At 36.1% G+C, this 8,992-nt stretch overlaps 1 long non-coding RNA gene across 4 annotated transcripts; it reads left to right on the forward strand.

Moving 5' to 3' along the window:
• The first annotated feature begins 1,445 nt into the window (after nucleotides 1–1,445).
• LOC131525252 (uncharacterized) lies at nucleotides 1,446–8,114 on the forward strand. 4 transcript variants are annotated; one of them, XR_009267164.1, is made up of 10 exons: nucleotides 1,446–1,735; nucleotides 2,190–2,283; nucleotides 2,548–2,605; nucleotides 4,551–4,694; nucleotides 5,257–5,357; nucleotides 5,445–5,563; nucleotides 6,441–6,507; nucleotides 6,638–6,873; nucleotides 7,216–7,291; nucleotides 7,724–8,110. It is a non-coding gene; the product is annotated as an uncharacterized LOC131525252 (long non-coding RNA). The 4 variants fall into 4 exon arrangements; XR_009267162.1 differs by having other exon boundaries at nucleotides 2,548–2,601; nucleotides 5,445–6,507; nucleotides 7,724–8,114; XR_009267163.1 differs by having other exon boundaries at nucleotides 2,190–2,262; nucleotides 5,445–6,507; nucleotides 7,724–8,114.
• The last annotated feature ends 878 nt before the right edge of the window (nucleotides 8,115–8,992 follow it).

Genomic DNA, 8,992 nt, shown 5'->3' on the forward strand with positions numbered 1-8,992 from the left:
TTGGAGTCAAGTATACCCTATGCAGCAATTTCCTATGAATCATTTGGTGATTAGGGTTTTTAGAAGACAATTTAAACATACCCCATACCTGATCCGAAAATAAAACTTGCACATCCTCATTAAGATCCTTAGCCCAAACTGTTGTAATAGATAAAGGTTTATGTGAATGCTCAAGAAGAAAGAGATAGATGACTTAAGAAGAGGAGGGAGATTCCTCAGAAGGAAGGATTAGTTTGTGTAAAGGGTGAACAGGCAGTTGAGATTTCCAAGGCGCCCCATACGCCTGTATAGGGCTGATCTAATGCGCAAATACATAAAGAAGGAAGTGCCTGGCAGATTATATTGAGTTTTGAGATTCTGGAAGGACTGTAAACCACTATCATCATATATATCTCCCGGAGTGTTTACTTTATTATGAGTCCATTGCGGACAACGAAATGGAGTACAGCCTGACAAAAGGTTATTATTGTGGAAAATAGGTGAATGCCTATGCCATATTGTAACTAGTTGTGAACGTCTTTCAACATCCCTCCAAGTGGAGAGGAGGTGAGTTACAATGGGACCAAACCGAGATTAACACTGCCTGAGCGGAACCCCCGAAAAAACAAGATGCTTCAATTTATACAGATAAACAATAGATTCCTCAATTGCTCTCCAAGACAGAAGCGTCAGGATCAAACCAAACTGATAAAGGGCGGAGGGAAAAGGCTTGAGCATACAGTCTAAAATTAGGGAAAGAAAGACCTCCATGTCTTAAATAAAAATAAAAATGTATGAATAGACAACCTTTCTACATCCGGCAGATATTGCTGCTTATGGCTTGTGCATTGTAAATCGTACAAAATAGCCTATGTTATCTCCCCAAAAACTTGTATATAAATAAATAATATAAAACACGTTTATAGACTGATTCTTTTTTGAAGTCTAGACTCTATTTTAGGGAATTTAGAAAAATATAAAGAGATGGTTCAACACAGGTCTAGCCTATTTATATGAGAATTTATGTTTTGGCTGCGAATGTCACGTCAATAAAGCTGGAATTGCTCTAATGTGATGCTGGTCTTTGAAATACAGGTACTTCCTTTTTTTGTCCAAAGTTGTGATGCTAGTTTTTGAAACACTGTTTTTTTGGGGGTTTTTTGCAATTTCAAAACTGTTTTTGTGAACGTTCATAAAATATTACTTCACATTTTCATTCATTTACTGTTTTTTTTTTTTTTTGTTATTTATTTATTATAAAGAATCTAGTTAGGTGTGTTGATCTGGCCCTCTTAACTGACCAAGTTTCTCTTGGACCCTTAGAGAAATTAAATGCCCACCCCTGGTCTACATGCAAGCAGGCTTTCTAATAAAATAAGGTGGTTGAGTGTTCATTAAAAAAAAAATATATATATATATATATATATATATATATATATTTTATATATATAAAAGTGCTGCTTTATCCGACAATAACGTGCAGGGTGTCATAGAACTACATTTAAATAAATTAAATGTATGATTTAATAATAATTTAATTAGATTTAAGTTATTTATTTATGCAATGTTCTAATTTTATATGATTATTTATGTAAATTCTGCGTGACTGTGACGTGTTTTAATGCGTGCGTGCTGAACGTTCGAGCCGCGTTGGTTCAAACACTGGAGCGGAGGGAGTTGCCATGGAAACGGAGCGGCAACACAACGACTGACAAGCAGGAAGCTCCGTTTCTCGCTGCTGTTTTTACTGTTTTCGGTAAGTTTAGTTCCTAAAATCTCACAAATATTAAATACAGTTATTCCTGACGCCTCTCTTGCTTGTATTTGACTCGTTTCTGGTGAAATTAGTTCATAGAAATGGTTTAGTGTCTTCGAACAAGTCCGTTAGCATCTTAGCCATTTTCAGAGGACATAACGTTAACATTAGGCTAACTCCATAGACAGCTCTTACTGAATGTTTGGGATTTTATTCATATCTTTATGTGTAGATGAGAGGTTTTGACAGTTCTGTAAAAGTTTTGCTGGTAATTTTTCAGTGGGTGATTGGAAATAGGCTCATTTATTTAACCTAAACATATAGTCTACTCTACACTGTACCGTTAATCGGTGACGTCACTTACATCAGCGGGACAATTAACTGAATCTAGTTCAAACGTATTTTGATCTCTCATGGTAAACAAATGTTGATAAAAACGGTTCTGTGATTTCAGAAGAAAAACAAAAGCACGGCAAGATGGGAGGCTCCAAAATTTCACAATTTCTGAAGGAGCCGCAGATGGAGAAGTAAGGAACACAAGTGAACAGGTGAAGCTTCTTAAAATTTTAAGAGGGCTTTGACATCCACAAATAAAGTATGAGCAATATTAAATAAGTAAACCTAGAAGCAAATTATGTTATGTTAAAAGAATGTTTTCTGTATATTCTTCTTTCTCTTTTCTACATTTCACCTGCTCTAGCTTGGTTCCTTGTAATAAACCTGGCTGGCATTGTATACTAAATATTGTTGGCTCTGTGACAAATTGCTTCTTATGTTCCTACATTTTTCCATGTTGATGGCCTGCACCCCAGACTCAGAGCGGACCTCCTGTCGGACAACATCTCCCAGGCACAATGAACAATATGGTAGGTAAGTTAACCTCAAACATGCACTAATGTTCAAAATTCAGTCTCTTATGCTCACCAAGCCTGAATTTATTAAAAAATTCAGATAAAAAAACAAACAAAAAAAAAAACAGTAGTATTACAATTTAAAATAGCTGTTCTCTGTGTGAATGTAATTTATTCCTGTGATCAAAGCTGAATTTTCAGCATCATTACTCCAGTCTTCAGAGCCACATGATCCTTCAGAAATCATTCTAATATACTGATTTGCTGCTCAAGAAACATTTCTGATTATTATCAATGTTGAAAATAGTTGTGCTGCACAATATTTTTGTGTGTGTGTTTTTTTTTTCAGGATTCTTTGATGAATAGAAATTTCAAAAGAACAGCATTAGTTGAAACAGAAAACTTTACACTCATTTTTGATTAATTTAATGCATCCTTGCTGAATAAAAATAAGAATTTCCTTTAAAAAAAATCCTGATAAAAATAAACAAACAAAAAAACTTTACACTGTTAAAACATTCACACAAAAATACAACTCAGCACAGGTTACATTCATATTTGGGTCATTCTACAGAAACATCCACTTTTGGTACTTTTGGCAAGATGTCTTAAAATGTATTTCTTTTTTTAACATTTAAACTTAGACCACATTATTAGATTACCTTTTTACATTATGAATACACATAAATGACAGCTTAATGATTTTTTAAATATTTTTAGTAGATTTATTTAAAGACCACATGTAAAAAAAAAAAAAAAAAATTGTCATTGGTGTTACCTTCTTTGTCAATTTTAGAAGTTTTTATGAAATATTATTTCTCGATTTATTTCAGCACATGTAGTCAGTTACATGAAAACAATGATAATGCAACAAATAAGGAGATTGTTTTATTTATTTTAATCAGGTTTGTTAAAAGTGTGATTGAATGATGTTAGTACATTTGCACAACCATGTATTTGTTATAACAATGAAAATATTTTTGGGGGAAAAAACAGTTATAAACAAGTAATGATGCAATCCTTAAAATCTTAACTCTTGAGTGAAGCAGAATTCAATGGATGTAAAATTATTATCGTGCCACGTGACAAATTTTATGTAATGTGACAGAAAAAAAACACGATAACACCAGTGACACAATGAATCACCAGTGACATACATTAGACCAAAGATACTTATTCTTCAACTATAATTAATAGATGAGACTAAATTGTTACGTTTAGCAATTAGTGAAAGCAGTTAGTAAAAGAACATAAACATAAACTGATCTTCACTGGTGTAACCCATAAAGGAGGTGACACCAGTGACAGTAACACCAGTTACAGTTTTCATGAAAAATGCATTTTGCAGAATGTCTGCTGCAAGATATCAAACCACATGTTGTCAGTCATGGTATACTCACTAAATTAAGTAGTTTAATCCATTTGTATTCCAGATTTTTGAGTATTCTCAAAATAAAGCACTTTCCCTCTGTACATGGCTGTGGGGACGAGCAGTTTTGTGGTGCTTGGAATTCTTTATAATTAATTAAAAACAAATATTGCCACATTGATGGCTCAAGAAGGTTTAATTGATCAAATAACATATTGTTTCAATTTAAAATATATAAAACAAGTTGTAACCCTAAAGTCTTTTTCAAGTGTTATATTCTGTAAAGGCTAGGGACAGAAAAATGTACATTTCTATAGAATGACCCATTTATCAGAAATGCTTCTTTGGTAAAATCAGCATATTAGAATGATTTCTGAAAGATCATGTGACACTGAAGTTTGAAGTAATGATGCTGAAAATTCAGCTTTGATCACAGCAATTACATTTTAACATTCACACAAAACATCTCATAACCTTGCAATTAAGTTATATTTGATTAAATAAATAATCTTTTGTCTGAAATAATATGAACAGCAGCTATTCTAATCTTTCTCCTTTTGCTTTCCTGTTTATATCGGGGGATGTCCATCCCAAGGTTACTAGAGATTACACCAGTTCCAGTTTGGATCCAGCCTGGCGTGTGAAGACGCCAACACTCACAAAGACTTCAGATGATGGCAACTAGATGAACATACAAAGCTGCCAAATAATCCTTATATTGTAATCATTGCCCTAAAAGGTAAGTTTGCAGATTTTCAACCAGCTTTGTATTGTTACAGTGTTGGTAATATATGTAAATGAACAAGGTTTACCTGTTCTCTGAATTACTTGTATAGAGATTTCACCATTTGTGACCTGTGCTGGCAAAATGAGCAAATTTTCAAATAATTGTCACTTTTTCACTTTTCAAAATGATATATGAGTTGTTAGAATCGGACGAAAAATTACTGCGCTACACCCGTTTGAAGTCGATAAAGATAAAGCATTTTGAGAAAAACTGATTTAAAGTTTTCTGAAGGTTCCAAAGCAAAATCACCAACATTAATTATTTCCTCGCAATTATTTTCTTAATAATCATTACTAGATTAATAATCACAAAATAGCAATTTTTTTTTATTTTATCTTTGTTGTTATTAATATGAATCAATGCAAAAAAATAAAAGATATATATATAGATATATAAAAAGCTGTTACATGCCTTTCTCATAAGGTCCCGCCTGTTAGCAATGCTAATATTATTTAGCGAACGACTTCATTAAATGATCCACTATGAAAAAACTGTTTTATCAATGTACTTTTAGGGAGGAACTTGTCAACAAATCTACCTCACAGCGCATCAATGAAAGCAGTTTGGCAATTACAGACGGGCGTGTTGGATCAGGGTTAGATCTGAATTCTGCAGGTGGGTAGATCTCCAGGAACAGGATTGGGCAGTCCTGTTATATTGGTTATGTATGATGGATTTTGAACTGTACTGTTTTTATTGCAGGTTTTCTGGATTCCCAGTTGAAGACATCAGTACATCAGATGTTGGCCTGGACAGCTGTATCTACAGTACACCACACTGACCTCTGCTTTTGCATAGATGGCTGACTACTACCATTATTGGTATTATGTTCTAAGGCAGGGGTACTCAAGTTCAGAGGCCAAGCGGGCCGCATTTAAACTACATATTGCTATAATATAAAGCACAAATTACAATTTGCATCATCAGACTTTATTTAAGACAATATTTGCAGATTTACTGATTTAGAAATACAGTTTCAGAATCAGAATCAGAATTAGCTTTATTCGCCAGGTGTGCGCAAACACACGAGGAATTTGTTGTGGTTTTAAGGTGCTCCTGGTACATACATACATACATAAATACACATGTGACATGAGAACAGAAAAAAAACATTTAAATAGTAAGACTTAACAATGGATAATAATCCTAATAATAATAAGTATGAATCTGGAACAGTAGATTTATGTACAGATTTGTGCATTATTTACTCTATATACAGCTGTATAGATAAACATATGTATGTGTATTTACGTAATACTTGAGAGGGAGACAATAATTAAAGATGGAGAATGAATTACAGAATGAATTACAGAACACAGGTAATGATCCACGTGTTAGCTATTTAAGCTGGAGATGGCATGGGGGAAAAAACTGTTTTTATGCCTAGATGTTCTAGTGCACAGAGATCTGTAGCGTCTGCCTGAAGGGAGAAGTGCAAACAAGTTGTGTCCGGGGTGAGAGGGGTCTTTGATGATGTTACCTGCCCGTTTCTTCACTCTGGAGTTGTACAAGTCCTGAAGGCTGGGCAGGTGCACACCAATGATCTTTTCTGCTGTCCTAACAGTCCGTTGAAGTCTTCTTAGATCTGATTTGCTGGCTGACCCAAACCAGACAGTTATGGAGGAGCACAGAACCGACTCAATAACAGCTGAATAAAACTGTTTTCACGATGGAGTCAATGTGATTGTCCCACTTCAGGTCCTGAGAGATGGTGGTGCCCAGGAACCTGAATGACTCCACTGCAGCCACAGTGCTGTTCATGATGGTGAGTGGGGGGAGAGGAGGGGGGTTTCTCTTGAAGTCCACTATCATCTCCACAGTTTTGAGCGTGTTCAGCTCCAGGTTGTTGTGACTGCACCAGACAGCCAGCTGCTCAACCTCTTGTCTGTAAGCAGACTCGTCGCCGTCCTGGATGAGGCCGATGACTGTGGTGTCGTCTGCAAACTTCAGGAGTTTGACAGAGGGGTCTTTAGAGGTGCAGTCGTTGGTGTAGAGGGAGAAGAGTAGTGGGGAGAGAACGCAGCCCTGAGGAGCTCCAGTGCTGATGGTGCGGGTGCTGGATGTGTGTTTTCCCAGCCTCACTAGCTGCTGCCTGTCTGTCAGGAAGCTGGTGATCCACTGACAGATGGAGGTGGGTACAGAGAGCTGTGTCAGTTTGTTCTGAAGGGTGTCTGGGATGATGGTGTTGAAAGCGGACAGGAACGTTTGTTGTATTTTTAAATACTATGTTGAATACCAAAATACATTGGTATACATTGTAAAGGCATACATTGTAAAGCGCTTTGAGTGCTCGTAGGAGTAGAAAAGCGCAATATAAATGCAGTCCATTTACCATTTAAGCTGTGCATGTAAATGGACCGACGGTGTGTATGTGTCTGTTTTCAACCATTTTGACTGTCATGCTGCTGATAATGAAAACGTAAACTATATATACTGGTTATTTTTCATACTGAAAAAAACTTTTTTCCCCCAGGAGGGAAAGGTGACAAAGGGGGGAGATGGGGAGAGAAGAAGCGCCCTGGATGAAATGAAATTAAAAGCTATAATGGGTAAGTTATGATTTTGCTATTTGACATCATCTGCCACAGGTCTGTATTTAAAGTGTTGTGAGCCTAGACTCAGTCAAATCAGCTACTGGACTGACAAGATTTTATTTGTATATGTTCAAATTCACATTCGGCGTTCCAAAAAACTAAAAGTTAGTTTCGATGAGAGGTGGTGGTGGGTGGGGGTTTGGCACTATGACCCTATCTCGCCTGCAAATTAAATTGGTGCAAAACTGTCCGCCATGCTTACACACTGATTGCAGTGTAAGTGTGGTCTTACTTGCATACTCACATACTTTGTCACTCAATTTTACTGACTTGCACTAGAAGAAACTGCAATAAAGAATTTTTTTTAAATCTTGGTGATACATTTATTCACCAGTGTTTTGTCTGCTTTATACCTAAAACTTTTTTCTTTAAAATCTACCTTCTCAGATGCAGTTATGTCCGTTTCGGTTGGCCAGATCGGAACAGCCCTGAATGGGAAGATGGCAGAGCTAAGACTGGCAATGTCCAGGAAAAATGTTAATCAAAAATGAGTGTTTCCCCAGTGAGTGAGTTTGGGAATATTTTGAAATGAAATACTGAGGGAAAAAAGTGAGCGCTTTGAAAAGGCTTTAAAAATAAAATAAAGTCTGAAGTTGAAGTTAAATGAAGTTAAAGTTTTTACTTGAAAAGTGTGTAGTTGTCAAGTCTGTGCTGAAAAAAATGCATTAAAGTTTGTATTTGAAAAGACTGAATTGTGTGTTCTGTGGAATGAGTACAAATATATGTGCAGGCTGTATAAAAAACATAGTTGTGCCACTAATATAAGTGAAAGTACATGGTATCATCATATTAGAAGCGTATTTGTATCCCTAATATAAGTGAAAGTATGTACTATGGAAATAAGTACATATATGCATGTATACATATATGTATCTCATATTTCACATGTATGTGCATATATGGGAAAATATATGGCACTTACATGAAAACGGCCATTTTTGCTATATTTTGAAATATATATTTCATATATGTCTATGTGTTTTACATATATGAATTTTGCATATATTCTCATATAGGCAGCAGACATACATGGGCACTAACATTATATATGTAATTTACATATATTGACATATTACATTTCTGTATGGGACTCTTATCGGGCGATTAAAAAAAATATCGCCGTTAATCTATTCTCAAAGTTGGGTTGGGAGCTGGATCTATACTACGCAAGCTATGATGACTTTCACCTGATATTTTAGCGCGGATGTATACCTAGCAGAATTGCACTGTAGGGGGCGAGAACGAGTCTTCGAACTTGTGTGTATGCGTGCTAACATGGATGCAGCTATGAAGCCGCCGGGTTTGCTTCAGGGAAAATGTATTTTTAAGAAGCTTCCCAATGGAAATCGGCAAGTCATTTCTGTCTCTACGTTACATGGTCGTGCTCTCTGTATCGCGCGCACAGCGGAGTTCCGCCCCGGTTCGCACACACACGTAAGCGCACACACAAGTGAGCACACTCCCACTCCTATTTGTAAATATTAAGCCGCAAAACGTCTATTTAAATATGACTTCTGTGTGTCTCTGTGTTAATGTATGGCACAGACGCACGGGTTTGTTCACTACTCATACAGAAGACCGCGTACCGCTTGCGGCGATATTAATGTCTGTCGTCTCACTAAATGAGGACATAAATACATGAACAACATCTCCAGA

The sequence above is a fragment of the Onychostoma macrolepis genome, chromosome 19 (genome assembly GCF_012432095.1).
Source record: "Onychostoma macrolepis isolate SWU-2019 chromosome 19, ASM1243209v1, whole genome shotgun sequence".
In the NCBI taxonomy this organism is placed as follows: domain Eukaryota; kingdom Metazoa; phylum Chordata; class Actinopteri; order Cypriniformes; family Cyprinidae; genus Onychostoma; species Onychostoma macrolepis.